Raw genomic sequence first — 19759 nt, forward strand, 5'->3', positions numbered from 1 at the left:
TAGAGAAAATGAAAATGGAGGACATGCGATTGGTTCAGACCACAGCAGTTAGTGTCAAGAATCTCAAGGTGGAAACAAGTTTTGTCTTGATGGCAGGTTCATGTTTGTCAGGCACCAATACCTACCAATAGTAACAGACTGCAGTCTACTCAGATAGTAAATTGCTGTGTAATTTACGGAGCTGCACGAAGCAACACAATGATTGATGTATTCTATGTTCTTGAGCGCTTCCTTGGTGCCAGAACAATATCCCGTAAGGAGATAGCAAGAAAAGCCGTCAAGTATCGACAAGGCTTATTAGACAGGGTGTCGCTTGCAATCCATTTCTGGTAGAATCTTTTCTCCGAACAAGATACTGTAAGAGTGGTGAGACAACTGTTGCCCTTTTGAATTCACTTCCTGTAAGTACAAACGGACAACTGTTGTCCGACTCGGCCAAGTCGGCAAGAAATGATTTGAACAAACAAAACAGTATATTACAAACTGGTGAAAATTCAAAGCAGGCTGTTGTTTCTCCTTTTCCAACTGTCGTGACCGATCCCTATCGAACTAAAATAGTCTAGTAACCGACTTATGAAGGAGTTATAAAAAAGACTCTTCAAGGTGGAGTTTGCTTCTGCACTGCGCAAGCCCACTCCTATCCTCAACAAATCAGAAGTAGCTCCACACTTTTTAGGGAAAATAAATATTCTGCTTCCCGTAACTCCAACGAATCAATGTTCTCAGTTTATGCAGCGACATCTGTAGTTTTAATTAAAACGACATAAATAAAATTCCAGGGACAAGGGAAAGCAATAGATTTTTTTGAATGAAAACAAAGGAGAATAGAAACAGACAGAGAAAAAAGAAAAAAGAAGACACGCGCAAAAAAATTCGAAGCATTTAGTAAAAACAAATGCGATGCGATATAGTAAATTTTTTATCTCAGATTTAGTAAATTCTTCCAGCCCAGGGCGGCAACACTAATCACGAAGGAAGAATTTAAAAAGTGAACTCATGAAAAAATTTGTATTATTACAATTCTCAATATAATAGTCATTTTGCTTGCAAATTCAATTTAAGGTGCTTAAACTAGGTATGAATTTAGACAATTCCGTTACTTACGTAAATACTGGGTGAGCACGCTATTTGAGGTTAATTTTTACCTATTGATTTCGTAGATACCCTTATGATTTCGTAGATATTGACCTGCCTTTCTTTATGCCCTTTACAAACATAATAATCATTTTTGTCAAAAATGAATTTTAGCCCCCACCCCTATATATACCAATTCATGGTATATATTTGCACATTAGGGGGGTGAGGGGAAAGTTTAATCTTACCTTTCATTTACATCAGAAATAAAATTTACCCCCACCCCCCTAATTTGCAAACATATACCTTGAATCGGTATAAATAGGGGTGGGGTTAAAATTCATTTCTGACAAAAATGATTATTATATTTGGAAAGAGCATAAAAAAGGCATCAAGTGGTATGTTTACTTTATTTGTAAGTCAATAATATGATTTGGTAAAAATTTACCCTATTTGATACCATTTTTATCCTCTTATTGGTAAATTTAGAGGAATTTAAATTAGAATTCTTAAGGGATGCTTTGACTCAAACATTTATTCTTGAAAGCTTCATAAAATTAATTTAACAACTTTCTAAGACAGGTGAAAGCTCATGACCTTCAATTCTCCAAAGTTTCCATCATGGTTAGTCCAACCTTGGGTAAATTTTTGGCAGTTCATATTATTGACTTACAAATAAAGTAAACATAGGCTACTACTCAATGCCTTTTTTTGCTCTTTACAAATATAATAATCATTTGGTAAATTCTAACCAAATCATATTATTGACTTATGATTAAAGTGAATATACCACTCAATGTCTTTTTTTATGCTCTTTATGAATATAATAATAATTTTTTTGAGTGTATATTTGCACATTAGGGGGGGGCATAAAGTTTAAACTTACCTCCCCATTTACATCAGAAATAAACTTTACCCCCACACCCCTAATGTGCAAATATATACCCTGAATTGGTATATATAAGGGTGGGGGTAAAATTCATTTCCAACAAAAATGATTATTATATTCATAAAGAGGATAAAAAATGGCATCTAGTGGTATATTCACTTTAGTTGTAAGTCAATAATATGATTTGGTAAAAATTTACCAATCATTTTTGTTGGAAATGAACTTCACCTCCACCCCTATATATACCAATTCAGGGTATATATTTACACATCAGGGGAATGGTGGTAAAGTTTAAACTTACTTCTCATTTGCATCAGAAATAAACTTTTACCCCACCCCCCTAATGTGCAAACATATACCCTGAATTGGTATATATAGGTGGGGGGGGGGTGAAATTCATTTCCAACAAAAATGATTGTTGTATTTGGAAAGAGCATAAAAAAAGGCATCAAGTAGTATGTTTACTTTATTTGTAAGTCAATAATGTGAACTGCCAAAAATTTGCCCAACCTTGCAATACAGATCTTGTGCTGAAATGAAGTACAAGAAAGCTGTTTTCAGCTTCATAACTTTGCTGAATCCCAACTTGTGCAATTTTCATTTTACAGTGTCAATTGCTTGCCTGAATAAGTTTCAAGTCAAGTAAATTTGGCTGATTTCAATATTATTAGCTTTGATTTATTAGGTACCATAGCTGTTAAGTAAATCAATTAGAGCATGATAAATTTAGGTGTGTTTATTAATGCCTGTCTTTATAAATTTCTTACTGATAAATTCTAAAAGGGTACTCATTTGTCATAGATATACTCAGATTCAATCCACAGGGGGTAGCCTAGAAGATATCTCCAGTTTTTGCTGGGGGGGGCAAAAAACATTTTCTAGTAATTATTCTTGTAGAAAGGTGCATTTAGACTAGCCTAGTCTCAAGGGCAAAAAAGCACCCCTCCCCATGGGTGTTGATTTGCTTGCCTGTTATGTGAAGCTCAAAGTATATTTAAATAAATGCTCTTTAGTATAGAGCTTCTCTACTGAGATCAAAATACAAAAGAATATATAATCAGTATAACTAAGGTTCTTGAGCCTTCTCCTCTCTTCAATTTCTGCTGGTAGAAAGATAGAAATGTAATACCTTTTTTAAACAAGAAACACAAACAAATTTACAATCTATGTAGCTAGAAGATATTAAATGCCAAAGCTTCTTCTATTTGTAAGCTAAAAGTTTTTAGTAGGCTATTTTATTATTCTGCCTGTGTTGTTACAAATAATGTTTTGACATTCATTGTGCTCAGTTCAGATATCAGTGATGGAGTAACAATGTCAACTAAAGACAATGTACAGTATTGTTCCTTGGCATATTTTTGATAATGACAAATGATAATGAACATCAACATTCTCCAAATGGTCTCTGAATGGGTCAAAAGAGATGTTCACTAATCTGTCTACTTTGGTAGTAAAGTTGATAAAAATGCTTAGATCCAAAATTATAAAAGTGAAGTTTGCAGCTCTTTGCTCTGAACTATACTTTGAAGGAATAATCTTGTTATGCACAGCCTAGAATCTTCAGAAGGCAAAGGTCTTTATCAGAAAGTAGTTTTTTTTTATATATTAAAACTAAGAATAGCTGGTGCAAACTGGATATACATGAATGTTTTGTACAGGATTTCAAAGAAACCAATAAACATGGAGTCATATAGCTCTAGCAGTCCAACATTAAGAAATGATAGGCAACTTAATAAATCCACTGATCCAGTTTTTGCAAGGCTTGAAAATTTTGATTGTTCAGAAATAATGAAAGAGTATGGTAAACTTAAAAAAAGGGTTTAAGTATATTTCTTGACTTGTCAATGGATCCAGGGAAAAGGTAGAAAGAACTTTTAATACTTGGTTATAAGCTATGAAATTTAGAAGCAGCAAGTGAGAAAGTAGCAGAAACATGTCCAATTAAAAAAGGAATCAATCTTTGGTTAGAAACCAAGAAATCAAAGAAGGCTCAATGGACAAAGTTTCCAGATGATTGCTACAATTTGCTGAAGCCTTCCCATGTTGGTTTGGAGAGTGCAAATGAATTGAATTTGGATGCATATAGTTATTTTGTTTTCCTTTATATTTGTGAGGTATGGAGCAGTTATAATACTGGCTATGGTGGTAGTTAAGATAATTCTGTTAAATTTACATGATGGTAACTAGATAACAATAATAAAGCTGAAAATTGATATGTATTAAAACTGCACCTTGAGAATGTGTTAAGATAAAATGCTGATTGTACAATCTTGAAGTTTTATCTTTTGTTTCATCAAATGAGATATTTTTCCTATTCATGTGTTTTTTCATTGTTTTTCGTTTTCAGTGTTATAAAAAATATTTGGGTTTGAAAACTTCAGATAGTTCTACCGATCTTCCCCAATTTACTGCCTTTGCCTCTCATCTGTATGTTTAATAAAGGATTTCTCTCCTAACCTCCCTGGGGACACCTCCTCATCAATAAGTCAAAGTAATATTAGACTAATAGAGCTAGAAGAATTTTTTTGGATTCAGAAACAATATTTGACTCTGAAATTAGCAATGAATCAGATTTGTTTTTTTTGATAAGAGTAAGTTTCCTAGAAGCTGATATAAAGATATGTGTAATGTAAGTAAGGGACACTCTCACTCTCTTGAGTCTTTTCTAGAACTGAACTGTCAAGGGTTATGCTTGTCATTCTCTAATCTGATGATTTTTTGTCAACAGCTGCTGCCTGATATAGCTGGACTTTTTGAAACTTTTCTAACAAGGCAAATTGATACCCTTTTGGAAATACCCAGATAAAATTCCCATTTTCTACTGACAAGAATGAATAGAGGAGGATTAGGTATTTACATAAAGCAACAGTACTCAATATGAGCTATTAAAGAATTAACCTGCAATATTGAAGTAATTTTTGAATTACATTTCCAGGAAATATCCTTATCTTCACAGAAAAAATAACAGTTTGAGAATTATGCTGTCTCCAGCAGGATCTGTCTCTTCATTATTGGAAAATTGAAGTCAAATAATGATCTGCTTATCATAACATCTTTTTCAAATATGTACCCCTCAATAACAACTTACCCAAGTAACTGTCACTTCCCACCCACTGATTGACAATACACTGCTCCCAGTATCAGCCTCAGTTCTGTTATCTGATGCTTCTGAACACTTCCCCCTTCACACAAATTTAAACATACAGCACAAACATCCCAACTCTAATACTTCAACTAAGCAGAGGTTCATAAAGTGGAATTTGAAAGATTAGAAGTTGGAATTCCTTAAGCTAAAACATGAGAGTATATCCTGTGAAATTGTTATTAACACAGATGCTGTAAATGCAGTATTTGAAACTTTACATAACATTTTTTTTAGGAATTATATGGATTATTGTTATAAAAACTAAACAAGGAAGACTGGACAGAAAAAGCAGCCCATCGGTCTGTGGATAAGACACAGACTGCTCCAGTGTATAAATAAGAAAATAAACAGTGAATTGATTACATAAATTTCTTGGACCTTCAGTAGATTTAGTCAATTATAATAATTTATCTATCTCTTTTCAAATGCCTTTGAGCAGTTTTACATAAACCTAAGAGAGGTTACATTAACAGGAAAATAGCTGAAAGTGGAACAAACTCTCAAAAAGTATGGAAGGTTGTTAACTCCATATTTATCCCTGCAGATCCCTACCTGAGCTCTCATTGAAGCTAACTGTAAATGGGGAAACTGTAATTTGACCAGAAAATGTTGCAAATGCTTTGAGAACCTTTTTTATGGAGATGGACAATAAGACAGCAGATCCTGTTGAAAATCCTGCAAAGAGTTTTAAAGATTACATTGGTTCAGCATGCACTAAGTCAATGACATTTGCACCTGTCTATCGCTCTGAAATTCTGCTATTCACACGAAATTTAAAAGGCAATTTGGCTTGTGGGTTCAACCAAGCACACAGTGAAATGCTAAAAGCAGTTGCCCTGTCTGTCATAGAGCCTCTTACTTACTTAATAAATGTTTCCTTGCAAAAGGGTACTTTCCCAGAAATACTAAAAAAGCTAGAATAATTCCACTGCATAAAGGAGGTTCTTGAGTTGATTTGGCTAATTACAGACCTATTTCTATTCTTTCAGTTTTTAAAAGTTTTTGAAAGACCTTTGCAGCAGTAACTACTCAAATATTTGGAAAAGAAAGGGCTCCTTAATAATTGCCAGTTCGGGTTCAGACCAGGGCACTCCACCAAAGATGCACTAACTGGATTGAGCTTATGGATAAACAAATATCTGGATTCTGAGTCTACTACCTGCAGCTGTTCTTTTTGATATCAGAAAAGTATTTGATAGTATGCACCCTTCAATCTTTCTTGGGAAATAAGAACATATGGGAATGAAAGGAATTGCTTTGGATAGGCTTAGATCTTATCTGAGGGACTGCAGGATTTTTAAGGGACAAGACCCTGGAAATGATGTAATTGTGAACTGTGGTGTCCCTCAGGGCTCAATATTAGGACCACTGCTGTTCCTGATCCATGTTAACAGCCTGTGTGGAGTACTAAACCCAGCGCGCAAAAATCTTTGCGGCTGTAATCCATGTTATGATGAAAGTTCTTTCCAACACAAAGATGAGAAGGATGAGCTTGTTGCTTTTGCTGATGGTAGCACATTTGGCTGCTGTGAAACAGATAAGACAACAGTCATATCCAAGCTGAGCGATTTTTCAGAGGAGGTGTATCTCTGGATGGATGCTAATCAACTTGTTATTAATGTTGAAAAATCATGCATTTTACTGGTTCTCTGGTTCAAGGCAGTGGCTTATCCAGGATTTTGTTTAGGTGGGGCGGGGGGCTGTCAGTATACCTTTTTATAGCAGTCATGTGAGCAAGAAAATTATCTATCATAGTGCAAGATTTCAGGTGGGGGGTAGGGGGGTAGCTAGGTAAAGAAATAAAAAGTACACACTTGTCATGACTCATGAGTATTTCTAGTTGTAGACTTTTTTTTGTTTGAGAATGGATGACAAAATTTTGCCAACAAAGTCAAAATTAAAAAAAAAGTTACAAGCAGTGAGAGTTTCTATTTTGGGCGATTAGATGCTTTGCAACTGCCTCAAAGCAGCCGAATTTAGAAAATATAAAAAAAAGAAGTGCATTATTCCTTATATTTGCCTATGGCACCCTTGTTTTAGAGAACCAAATAAATAAAAAATAATATTATATCAAAGACAATTGCCCAGAATTTGGTTTCGGAGGGGTGGGGGCCTCAGTCTACCTATTATAGCAGCCATGAAAGCAAGAAATGTATTAATATTAACATTGTTTACAGAGGATGAAGCACAATTAAAGTTTAAAAAAACAGAATCAATATCTACACAACAGCAACACATATCTACACAACAGCAACACTTTAAGAAATTTAAAAATAAATATCTTGTGAATTATTGTCTCAATATATCAGTAGTTGTACCGAACCAATCGTGCTCAAAATCCTCCTCAGGGCCAAACTATGGTGTTTTCTTTTGTGGATGGTGAAGTTTTCCCCACAGTAGAGTGCAGACGCTATTGTATCATAATATTATCTTTTACTGTTTAGCTTAAAGCTTTTTCATACTGGCAATGCAAAGAGCTTCCCCTAAAAAAAAGTCCCTCCGGATCCCACGGCAAATACTAACGAAATTTATCCACTTCTACCTCATCTTCGCTGGTCAAGCTCTGTATAACAAAGCTCACACGAAAGCTAAAATTCTGAGAATAGGACAATGATCAGTGTTGGAGCTAATGTCACCATAGATGATAATGGATTTCAAGAGGTCCTTTCTATGAGCTCAAAAAAAAGGAAAAAACATCCCCAATCAAAAGTATTTCCCCTCCCCTGTCCAAGTTTCTCATTCCCAAAACTTAGGCATTTACCTCAAAATTTCTCCTAATACCCCCTTTGAAATAACACAGATTAGACTACAAATATGTTTGGAATTTTCAAAATCTTAATATCAATGTTTTCTCTCAACATTCACCGTGATAGGTCTGTGCTAATAGAGTTCCGAGATCGGAAATCAATAGATTTAATACTTAATCTCAAATCTTTTCTGAATATACAATTTAGTTTTTCTAAATGAAATCCAAAACAATCCCCAACAATAATAGTAGCTTATAATATTCGCCAAGCATTACAAATTCATGAATTAAAAGAATGGCTTTCAGATAGGGCTGGTAACACAGTCTTTGCTCGAGATATCAATCAACTCGGTAAACCTAACTCTAATGAATTAAAAACATGCAGATCTTTCTTATCTACAGTGAAGAAAAAAATTAATATCCCAGAAAAGTTATTCCTATTTGGGCAAGTCAAATCTCACAAGGAATACAAGCTAAAGCCTATCCAGTGTCAGAAGTGTTTGAAACTGGAACGCACAACAGTTAAATGCAATAAGATTCTCATACATGGTAGTAGTTATAAAGGACCCCAGCCTAAAGTTTTGACAACTTGCAAACAACACTCAGCCTACATGTATCAATTGTACAGGCTCACATGAATCTACAAATAAATCACGATGCTCTGCATATAGAAGAGACCACTAACACTCTAAATACCAAAAGAAAAGGCCTTTCCATACCCTTTAGCAGCTATGGAAGCAAATACTACCCAATCATACCAAATAAAACCTATATTGAAATGAAATAAAACTCCCAAATCAACCATTCCCAATGCATCAAGAATTCCTTAAAAAACCCCATCGTTTAAGCCCCCTAGCTCACATCCCTATCAGAAAGAATCACCAAGCCAACAAGCCTCCTTTCCTAGTGAGATGAGGTCGGCCTGGTACCCCCTCCGAAAGAAAAACAAACCAGAAAAACTATAAGTACTCAGTCCCGTAGTTGACAAACTAGAAGTAAAACAAAACATGAAAACCCCAAATATATACTTATGCATTCTAAACTAAAATATACTTAATGACATGAATATACAAAAAAAACAGAAAACAAAAATCATTGCTGAATTGGCAAAAATCTACATCCCTAATCATATGCTCATTCAAGCAAAAAAAAAGATCTTGCTTTACTATTAACAAAGCTGAACATTGATACACAGTCATATGAAAAATAAATCAACAGCACAACACATATCAATACTCCAGTGGGACGTAAGATCACTTACAGAAAATAACTTAAATGAACTAATATATTTTATGAATAATAATTCCATCAATATTGCTTGCCTCCAGGAAACTCTTTTAACCCAAAATCAACAAATTAAGTCACTGGGATACACTATCCTGAGAAAGGATAGATCATCAGAGAGAAAAGGAGGTGGAGTTTAATAGTTAAAAATAATATAAAATTCTGTGGCATCAACTTTCCAGATTTTGTAAAGGATGTTGTTGCAATTGGTATCAGTGTTTGGCTGAATAATACAAAAACTTACGTATTAGGCTTTTATAACCCTAATGGCCAAATTACAGATGCCATGGATTTTTTCAGCTATATAAATAATTCTAATATGTTGAAAAATATCATTATTTGTGGAGACTTTAATGCCCACAGCCTTTTTTGGGGGAAAAAACCAGCAAATAAAGCTGGTCAGTTCATTGAGCGTATGGCTTCAAATAATAATGAATTATTTAGTACTACCCCTCCAAACCTGAATACATATTTCAGCCCCAAAAGTGGCAGTTTCTCTACAATTGATCTACAAATCGTGTCATTAAATATTTTGAATAAAATTTATATAAATAAAATTTATAGTCTATGTACTGACCACTTTGCCATAGTTTGCTCCCTAAACGAACCTGCTGAAACCCTATCACATACCTCCAAATATATCAACACTAAAGTAAACTGGCCTATGTTCCAAACTAATCTAAATGATGAAATTACAATTTTCACCGAAAATTCATGCATTTCTAGCGCAACAGCTAACACACATGCTGAAGTTTTGGCATCTTTACTAATAAATACAGCTAATCATGCTATCCCCAGGACCACACCCAGGAAAACCTTCCCTACACATATTCCCAAAGCATGATGGACAAATGAGTGCCAACATAAATGGAGAACAAAAAAGGCAGCTAGGAGAACACTCTTAAATAAACATCACCTACTACATATTTAAAAAAATTACGAGCAGAATCTAATCTAAAAAGGACCATAATAAATGCTAAATGTAACTACTGGAATAATTTTGCAAATAATCTCTCCAGAGAAACACATGAGCCAATTATACATAAAGTCATAAGCCACATCTGTGGGAAAAAGACTTCCCCTAACTCACTCCTGCATCAGCTTATACATAATAGTATCTATTATGAAAAATCCTAGGCTATTTGATGATCCTTTTGTTAATAAGTATGCTTGCATGAATTGTAAAGAAATGCCTCCAGTTCCCTTTAACCCAAGTTATCACCTTTGCCCGGGATCCGAGTATATATCCAGCCCAATTTGGATCCCGGAAATGAAAAATGCAATTCATCATATTAGGCCCAAAACTAGCGGCAGCTATGACAATATACACCCTACATGGATAAAGAATCTCACCCCTTCATACAAACAGGAACTTCTAAGTTGTTATAATTATGCTTGGGCTTCATCTATGTTCCCCAATATCTGGAAATGTTCGTCCCTCCTACCAATCCTAAAGAAAAATAAACCCAAAAATAACCCTGAGTCTTATAGCCCATAATGATTACTCCTGTGATGGGGAATATAATGGAGAAAATGATCTATTATCGACTCCTCTGGTTTGTTGAAAAAAATAATATGATCCCTCACTCAAACTGGCTTCAGGAAACACCATTCCTCAACAGATGCTTTCATATTGTTAACAAATGCATTAAATGAATCATTCTCAAAAAATAATGTCCTAGTTGCAGCTTTCCTAGATTTTGAAGGGGCATATGACAATGTGAACCACCAAATCCTTTTAATTAAACTTGCAAACCTTGGACTACCCCCCAAGCTAGTATCTTCTATAAAATCTTTCATAGAATTGCGAAGTTTCATTGTTTGTGTAGGTTCAGCCTCTTCACCCCAAAAACTTGATGAAACTAAAATATTTGAAATCAGAATTAAAATCTGATTCTTTTGATGTATCTATTGGTATCAAAATTCCGTTTTTTAGTGTTTTGGTTACCATTGAGCCGGGTCGCTCCTTAATCATGGCATTAGAACACCTTATTGAAAATAGACCCTTGATTGCTAATTCAAATAATATTATAGTTTATTCTGACTCTTTATCAAGCCTTGAGTTGCTGTCTTCAGCTCCTCAGTATAAGCTGGTTATTGACGCTTATCATTGTCTAAGTATTATAGATAATCTTGCTTCAAGTGGCATAAGAACCTATCTTCAGTATATTACTAGCCACTCTGGTATAAATAGAAATCATTAGGTTGATGAAATAGCAAAAATTGCTATAGATATTAACAAGCCAATGGGGAAACAAATTCCAATTAGAAATATTTACCGATGGACATTATCTGATATTATTTTTAACAAGAAAAATCTTATTCTTTCCCCCCTTCCCAATAAGTATTTTTCTAAAATTTATCACGGAATTCGTTCTGGAACAAATCGAATAGACTTGCTTGCATTCTTATATCAGTTCCCTAATTCAAGTGGTTCAGTTACCCTGACCCCTCTTGGCAGTTATGTTAATATGAATAATTAAACATTTGACCATTGCCTATTTGAATGTAATATGCTGACGTCTGCACAGCATACTTAGCATTGTAAGGTGTCAAACTGCTTCAAACACCACAAAGTGTTACTATTAGCCGAGAGCTTAGCCAATATACCTGCACACAGATCACAGAAATCGATATCTGTCATCTTATATTTGAACTCCTTGAGTCGAAAGATCTACTGAAAGATATCTAATAAATAAGAGACAACCAAGCCAGTAGCTCTGTAGCCCACGGAGTGAAGCAAAAGGAAAAGGGCTAAATAGTATCAGCTGAAAAGCCCGCCTGCTGTGAAATAGAAGAAGAAGAAGAATCAACTGCACTCAGAGAAACGAGCAATGAAAGACGACCTAACCTCTCACAGTAACAGCCGCCGATCGTTTTTGGCTGCAAATCGATCAAAAACTTGGTCAGCATCAACCTGGATATCGTGGTTCAGGGTCATGTGAGCTAGTCCGTTCAGACGCTCCTCGCCCGTAGAGCTTCGCAGATAGGTTTTTAATCGCTTAAGATAGCTAAAACTCCTCTCAGCAGATGCGGTAGTCACTGGTAATGTCCGAAAAATCGTCAAAAGCCTTCGAATGCATGGGAAAAATCTCGCATTGCATGACGCAAGAGTCGAAGCAACAGTTGATGGTTTCTCAAACATTCCGAGCCACTTCTATTTCCAAAGGACTAACTCACATTTGAGCGCACGTCTACCCCTGTGAAATCCCTCGTAAACAGCAAAAGCATTCACAAATTCATTAATATTTATTGACTCGCTTTTAGCTGGCAAAAGCCTTCCGATTTTGAAAGATGCCTCCTGATGGCGCAAAAACCCTTGATCAAGTTCTGCAATAAGTGAAGCAAAGTAAGGTTCGAACAATGACTCGCGATAAAAAACCTTGATGGACTCATTATCGTTGATGGACTTTCGGTGGATAGACATTGGAACAACCGGAGCCACATTTAACTCTTGTGCAAGCTCTTAGGCTTTCTGAAAAATTGTTTCAAAATGATTTTGTTTTGACTGCAGTAAAGTATCAGAACATAGCTTAATATGCCGACAGCACTGAACTAAGTTTAAATATTTGGCTTGCAGCGCCTTAGAGACAGAGAGCATTATGGCACTTACAAACTCTAGCATAGCCATAGTGAACATAAAACTAATTTCGGTTGCTGCTGAAACCAACGCCTTCGCTTTTGAAATAACTTCTGTATCGCACCGTATGCTACCAACTATTTCCGCAAGTACGGAAATAATCGCACAATACAAAGACATAAAAACTAAAATGAAATCGTGACGCTCCACCCATCTCGTTTCGCACAACTTCACAAACTTTCTCACAGGACTATCGGGACAAACGACAGCGATCACTTCTACAAACATATTCGTTCTTTTTGGCGAGGATGATAAAAATGATATAATCTGCTGTATAGTAGCAAAGGTTGACCTAACAAGTCCTACCCTACTAGTTTTACATAAAGCCAAATTTAAGCTGTGCGATGCACAGTGGGTGTAGATCACATGCGGATATTTTTTCCTAATTTCTGCCTGTGCACCAGACTAGCCGCCTGACAGGTTGCTGGCCCCATCAAAACAAACCCCCACAAATTTCTCCATTTTTAAGCCGAAAGCAAAGTATTGGCTGATGATTTGTTCCGCTACTGCAGAGCCGGTGAGTTTTCTGCAAACAGAAAACCCGAGAAACCGCTCTTCAAGTAAAGCACGAGTTTCATTGTAGTATCTGACTACAAGAACTAACTGTTCCTTATCGCAAAAAATTAAATAAAAAAAACAAGTTTTTTTAACTGAAAGTAAGGAACGACGTTAAAACTTAAAACGAACAGAAATTATTCCGTATATGAAGGGGGCTGTCCCCTCCTCAACGCCTCGCTCTTTACGCTAAAGTTTTTTTATTGTTTAAAAAAATAGAGTTGTGAGAAAGTCAAACTTTAGCGTAAAGAGCGAGGCGTTGAGGAGGGGACAGCCCCCTTCATATACGGAATAATTTCTGTTCGTTTTAAGTTTTAACGTTGTTCCTTACTTTCAGTTAAAAAAACTCGTTTTTTTTTATTTAATTTTTGAACGTTTTTGAATTAATGCAGGTTTTGATTTTGGCTCACCGTACATGAATAATTAAAACAAAATTTGAATGTTATATTTGGCTAAATGGCTTTCTCGAAACTTGTTTAATTTTATTTACGAACGTTTTTATTAGTAATAAATATACGTAACTTAGAATTAACTTACGTAACGAACTTCTATATTCATAAATTTTTAACACGTATATTAGGGGGTTCGCCCCCTAGTCAATACCCTGCTCTTTAAACTATAGTTCGAATTTTTTTTCCAGTTCTTTAAAAATGACCTCTTAATCACAATCAGTTGATCAGTTGAAAAACTTGTTTTTTTTATTTAATTCCTGATCTTTTTCTTTAATAATGCTGGGAAATCCGGCGCCCCCTTCATAGCAATGTCCCTTCCCCCATGAAGGCTTCCTTCATGGAAAGATCCTTCCATATAGCCCCCGACCCTCTCCTTCCCCCACCTACCAGAAAAAATCTTCTCTGAAAAAGTCTGTATACTTCCCAATAACCAATACTATATGTTAACATTGAGTAAAGTTCATAAATTTCAGTCCTCCCCCTGGGGGCTTTGGGGGATCAAGTCATCCTAAAAGACATTTTTATCATATTTTCGACCATGCTGAACAAAATGGCTATCTCAAAATTTTGATTGGGTGACTTTGGGAAAAAAATAAGCGTGGGAGGGGGCCTAGTTGCCCTCCATTTTTTTGTCACTTAAAAAGGGCACTAGAACTTTTAATTTCCGTTCCAATGAGCCCTCCCAGGATATTCTAGGACCACTGGGTCAATACGATCACCCCTGGGAAAAAAAAACAAACAAAAAAAAAAATAAACACGCATCCGTGATCTTTCTTGTGGCAAAAAAGGTAAAATTCCACATTTTTGCAGATGGGAGCTTGAAACCTCTACAGTAGGGTTCTCTGATACGCTGAATATGATGGTGTGATTTTCATTAAGGCTCTATAACTTTTAGGGGGTCTCTCCCCCTTTTTTCGAAAATCAGCCAAATTTTCTCAGGCGCGTAACTTTTGATGGGTAAGATTAAACTTAATGAAACATATATATTTGAAATCAGGATTAAAATCTGATTCCTTTGATGTATCTATTGGTATCAAAATCCCGTTTTTTAGAGTTTCGGTTACCATTGAGCCGGGTCGCTCCTTACTTACAGTTCGTTACCACGAACTGTTTGATGTCTGTAGTCTCGTCGGCAAGGATTGAAAATGCTACTGAACTATTTACATAACTCACAATGCTTGGCACAATAATGGACGCAACACAATCGATCAGGTCGTTTTGAATGATGGGAGATATATACTGCGCATGTTTTGCGCCATTTTCGAAGTGTTTTTTTAGACATTGCTCTCCACTCTCTACCATTAAACGCAAAACACCACGAAAAATGCCTTCATTTACGTTAGTTTTGTCGCATTTACGTTAGTAAATGTTTTTACTTTTATAACTTTAATAAATCAAATAATATTAACATTTTGATTGCTAAATATCAGTATATGTATATTAAACTGACAATGCACATTCATTTGTATTTTTTCAGTAAAGTGCAAATTTTGTTCTGGTCTTGGGAAGGCATAGTGGTTTTGCACCCAACTTATGTTAATTTCTGCTCGTTTTGAGTTTGACTCGGTTACTTATTGTAATTTCTGTTCGTTTTGGGTTTCATTTATTTATCAATGCTGATTTGAGGTAGTTTCACGCTTGGTAGATTATTTGATTTTAGTTTTGCTCATTATTTGTTTAATGGAGCTCTTTACTTTTCTTTGAAAAACTTATTTTGTGGAAAAAGTTTTTGCTGAAAAAATTTTCAGCAATTTTTAACAGCATACACCCTTTTAAAAATCTGGACACAAATAGTACTGTTTAATTTAGTTTCATAACTCCTCTACTTGACCTGTAATGGAGAACTTGATACCATTCGCAAAAAAATCTGTTTACTTTGTTTGATAGCTTGGATACACTTCCGCTATTTGGATTTGGTTAAATTTTAAGAGCAGAAGTAGCCCCGAACGTTTGAACGTTTCGTTCTTGGGATACTGCTGAGATGCCTTATTGGGAATTAGCATTATCACAGTGCATTTTGATTTAATCTTAAGTCAACATTTAGTTTTTAAACATATAAAAATTGGATTTTAGGAAGACTAAAATTTATTCTATAAATTATATACAATAACTTTCTATAAAAACCTTATATGCCCCCAGGGCATAACTTATAATCCTTGCACTGAGGGTTGTGAGTGAGTGTCCTCCTTAAAAATATGTTTTCTATCTGGAAATCAACTACTCTGAACAAAATGGCTATCTCAAAATTTTTATTGGATGTGTTTGGGGGAATGATGGATGTGGGGGGGGGGGGCTAGTTGCCCTCCAATCACTTTCGACTATTAAAGAGGGCACTAGCCCTTTGAATTTCATTCGAATGAGATTTTATTGAAGTTTCTACAACTACGCCTTCTTTAAAAACCTTATATACCCCCAGGGCATAACTTAAAACCCTTGCCCTGAGGTATGTGGGGGAGTGTCCTCCTCAAAAACATATTTTCTATCTGAAAATCAACTACGCTGAACAAAATGGCTATCTCAAAATTTTGATTGGATGTGTTTGGGGGAATGAAGGGCGTGAGGGGGGGGGGGGGCTAGTTGCCCTCCAATCACTTTCGACTATTAAAAAGGGAGCTAGCCCTTTGAATTTCCAATCGAATGAGCCTGTTTTGAAGTTTCTACGACAACGCCTTCTATAAAAAACTTATATGCCCCCAGGGCATAACTTAAAACCCTTGCCCTGAGGGTTGTGGGGGAGTGTCCTCCTCGAAAACGAATTTTCTATCTGGAAATCAACTACGCTGAACGAAATGGCTATCTAAAAATTTTGATTGGATGTGTTTGGGGGAATGATTGGCGTGGGGGGGGGGCTAGTTGCCCTCCAATCACTTTCAACTATTAAAAAGGGTACTAGCCCTTTGAATTTTCAATCGAATGAGCCTGTTTTGAAGTTTTTACGACAACGCCTTCTATAAAAACCTTATATGCCCCCAGGGTATAACTTAAAACCCTTTCCCTGAGGGTTTTGGGGGAGTTCCCTCCTCAAAAACATATTATCTATCTGGAAATCATGTACGCTGAACAAAATGGCTATCTCAAAATTTTGATTGGTTGTGTTTGGGGGAATGATGGGCGTGGGGGGGGCTAGTTGCCCTCCAATCTCTTTTGACTATTAGAAAAGGGTACTAGCCCTTTGAATTTCCAATCGAATGAGCCTTTCTTGAAGTCTCTACGACAAAGCCTTCTATAAAAATCTTATATACCCCCTGGTTATAACGGAACCCCCTTGCCCTGAGGGTTATAGGGAAGTGTCCTCCTCAAAAAACTTATTATCTATCTGGAAATCAACTCCTCTGGACAAGACGTCTATCTCAAAATTTTGTGTGGTTGTGTTTGGGGGAATGATGGGCGCGGGCGGGAGGGCTAGTTGCCCTCCAATCACTTTCGAATATTAAAATGGGCACTAGCCCTTTGAATTTCCAATTGAATGAGCCATTTTTGAAGTTTCCACGACAACGCCTTCTATAAAAACCTTATATGCCTCCAGGGCATAACTTAAAGCCCTTGCCCCGAGGGTTGTGGGGGAGTGTCCTCCTCAAAAAGATATTTTCTATGTGGAAATCAACTACGCTGAACAAAATGGCTATATCAAAATTTTTCTTGCATGTGTGGGGGGGAATGATAGGCGGGGGGGGGGGCTAGTTGCCCTCCAATCACTTTCGACTATTAAAAAGTGCACTACCCCTTAGAATTTCCAATCCAATGAGCCTTTTTTGAAGCTTCTACAACAACGCCTTCTATGAAAACCTTATATGCCCCCAGGGCATAACTTAAAACCCTCGCCCCGAGGGCTGTGGGGGAGTTTCCTCCACAAAAAGATATTTTCTATCTGGAAATCAACTACGCTGAACAAAATGGCTATCTCGAAATTTTTATTGGATGTATTTGGGGGAATAATGGGTGTGGGGGGCTAGTTGCCCTCCAATCACTTTCGTCTATTAAAAAGGGCACTAGCTCTTTGAATTTCCAATCGAATGAGCCTTTTTTGAAGTTTCTACGACAACGCCTTCTATAAAAACCTCATATGCCCTTAGGGCATAACTTAAAACCCTTGCCCCATGGGTTGTGGGGGAGTGTCCTACTCAAAAAGATATTTTCTATCTGGAAATCAACTACGCTGAACAAAATGGCTATCTCAAAATTTTGATTGGGCGTATTTGGGGGAATGATGGGCGTGGGGGGGGGCTAGTTGCCCTCTAATCACTTTCGACTATTAAAAAGGGCACTAACCACTTCAATTTCCAATCGGATGAGCCCTTTTCAAAGTTTTTATGACGACTCCTTCGATACGAAGGGCCCGGGCATGGAGAAAAAAAACACATTGTGCCCACATCGTTCTTTACTTAGGCAGCGCTAGCGCGCTGCTTGATTATGATATTCTTCAAAACCGAAACGGGTGAACTATTGTGCTAGTCCGAGTTTCTGAGTTTTGGGTTAAAAATTTTTTACGCGTGACACAAGACCCAGGTCAACAAGCGTGCCAAATTTCAATCCTTCAAAACATGGGATCTAGAGAAAAAATCTAGTAATGTGGAAACGCTGCGTTTTCTGCAGGATTGTCTATTCAGCAAATTTTAGATACAGGGCTAAAAATTCTGGAGCGGCTCTAAATGATCAATTCACACGGTAAAATTACCGTTTTTGCGGGGCTCTACTCTTTGTTTCTGGAGATACAGGAATATGTAGTTATTCCGACATTAACCATGCTCATAGTTACACAAGAAAATATAATATAAAATTAATGAATTAGTAGTAATACCATTATTTGCTGTATACAAAGATTAAGCTTCAAAAAAGTTTGATCCCACCCAAATAATGATCATTTTTACTGCTTCTTTAATTGATCATAGATAAGAAAAATTCTTACGAGAAGATTTCCAAATTTAGTTTTAGCTTTGGTTGTCTTAAATCTAAATTGGGAATTGCATTTTAATTACAAGTGACACATGCGTGTTTCAAAACCCACTAAATACAAACTATCGTCAGAATAGTAGTAAACTCCTTACCGTCATTGCTGGTTTTTGCAAGCTTTAAGAAATGCTTAATGCTGGGCTGGTGTCGCTTCATTTTCTTTCTTTCCTCTCACGGGACCTTTCCGTTTCAATGCTTAGCTTACACTGGATTTATAGCAGCGTTTGAATGAACTATCGCCTCTTAGTCCGATTCCTTATCGCAATTCATTCATTGCAGAGAAACTAGTGCTTATAACTGAGGGGGTTAAATAGTGAGAAGTTTTTACGACATCTTGACAGTAGAGAGGGGGGTACCAGCCCGGTACGAACACTGTGCTGCCATCTACAACTTCTTTACATAATTTATGCATGTTTTTATGGTTTTTCTTACTGAGAATGAAAAAAACAGGATTTTTCTCACTTGAAAAAATAGGATTTTTCTCACTTTTATTGATGTTTCATGGACGGTTATGAGTGTTGTTCAATTTATTTTTTGTTTTTCTTGGGTGTCAACAGCAATTTATGTCTGTTTTTATGGTCTTTGTCAGTGAGAATGAAAAACAGGATTTTTCTCATTTTTATGGATGTTTCATGGATGGTTATGAGTGTTGGTCAATTTATTTGTTGTTTTTCATGGATGTCAACAGTAATTTATGGATGTTTTATGGTTTTTCTCACTGAGAATGGAAAAAGAGGATTTTTCTCACTTTGATGGATGTTTCAAGGTCGATTTATTTGTTGTTTTCAAGTGTATTGTCTCCGGGGCGAAGTTTGCACATGCGCATTAACGCTAGGGAGAATGTTATGACCGAGGAATGGGATAGAGGATACATGTCTCCTTCTAAACCAATCAGAGAGTCGGTTACATATCCTTCTAAGCCAATCAGAGGGCTGGTTACATATTAGAATTTGAATAGAATTCAAAGAAGTGAGAAGAAGAACAGTTTGACTTTACTCATTTGGATATATATTTGTGTTGATAA

The 19759-nt window shown here is 36.2% G+C and overlaps 1 protein-coding gene across 3 annotated transcripts in view; it reads left to right on the forward strand.

Annotated features, from left to right (window-relative positions):
* The first annotated feature begins 798 nt into the window (after window positions 1-798).
* LOC148947787 (neuralized-like protein 2) overlaps window positions 799-19759 on the forward strand; it is a 135428-nt gene continuing 116467 nt past the window's right edge. The window contains exon 1 of one of the 3 annotated variants that reach the window (XM_089095439.1): window positions 799-910. The gene's annotated coding sequence lies outside the window, so the exon portion shown is untranslated. Of the gene's footprint in view, window positions 911-960; window positions 1076-1468; window positions 1490-19759 lie in introns of those variants that run through there. The other 2 variants (XM_089095438.1, XM_089095440.1) reach the window with 2 other exon arrangements.

Source organism: Artemia sp. Qi Xiang Cuo, chromosome 10 (genome assembly GCF_049724085.1).
Source record: "Artemia sp. Qi Xiang Cuo chromosome 10, ASM4972408v1, whole genome shotgun sequence".
NCBI classification, from domain to species: Eukaryota; Metazoa; Arthropoda; class Branchiopoda; order Anostraca; family Artemiidae; genus Artemia; species Artemia sp. Qi Xiang Cuo.